We start from the raw sequence: 1,052 nt of genomic DNA, 5'->3' as shown, positions 1-1,052 counted from the left end.
GTAAATATTTATTAAAATCTTACTCACAACTCTGATAAAGTACTGCTTTCTACTGCCTTTAGTTCCCTTCAATTAATTTATAGGCCATTTATAGACTTTCAGTTTACCTTGATCATTGCATTTAATTAACTAACTAAGGTCTTCTGTAACATTAAATCTCTCTAATTTGGTATTGTAAACTTTCACATTTCTCTTTTCCATTTTATGCATTCCATACTATTGTTATTCAAACAAGATGGTTTTTATTTTCTGTTTTTCAAAAAAAAAAAAAAAGCTCTAGTTTCACTGCGTTGGTGAAATGAAGGACATTAGTCTTTCAGGCACAGGGACAGGTTCTCAATCTGTTCACTTTTCTGGAACACATTGCAATACACGTCAACATCATTAATTCCATATTTGAGTGAATAAATATGTGATACATTCCTGATCTTAAGAGATGCGAAATGATGCCTAATATACTAACACATATGTATAATTCATTGGTTAATTGTGAACCTGAGTCTCATTTTTCCACTGCCCTTCTACATATTTCCAATGTGTTCACACGTATGCAGATATTTACCATGTTGTTTCTGGAAATAACTTTATATGCAACCATAACACCTGTTTTTCTCTTTGGCTATTAACTATCACAATGTTAACATTGCTAACCTGCAGTGTCATTTAATATTTAATGGAAGCCTTATTTCTTCAATATATTTCATTGATTTTTACAGAGAGGTAGGGAGAGGGATAGAGACTTAGAAACCTCGATGAAGGAGAAACATGGATCAGCTGCCTCTTGCACACACCCTATTGGGGATGTGCCCGCAACCAAGGTACATGCCCTTGACTGGAGTTGAACTCGGGACCCTTTAGTCCTTAGGCCGACGCTCTGTCCACTGAGCCAAACCGGTCAGGGCTAATGGACGCATGGTATATTCATCAGAATCGTTACTGATCATTATGCATTTCTCAAGTCTCAAAATTTCAATTGAAAAACTTGAAAATTATTACCTGGGAACGTTCCAAAAGATTTTTTTGTACAACACAAATGTAATCTTTAGGGCTTA

The sequence above is a fragment of the Myotis yumanensis genome, unplaced genomic scaffold, assembly GCF_028538775.1.
Source record: "Myotis yumanensis isolate MYYU_CA2020_CCGP unplaced genomic scaffold, mMyoYum1.0.hap1 SCAF_233, whole genome shotgun sequence".
Taxonomy (NCBI): Eukaryota; Metazoa; Chordata; class Mammalia; order Chiroptera; family Vespertilionidae; genus Myotis; species Myotis yumanensis.
Note: the sequence above shows the minus strand (reverse complement) of the source record.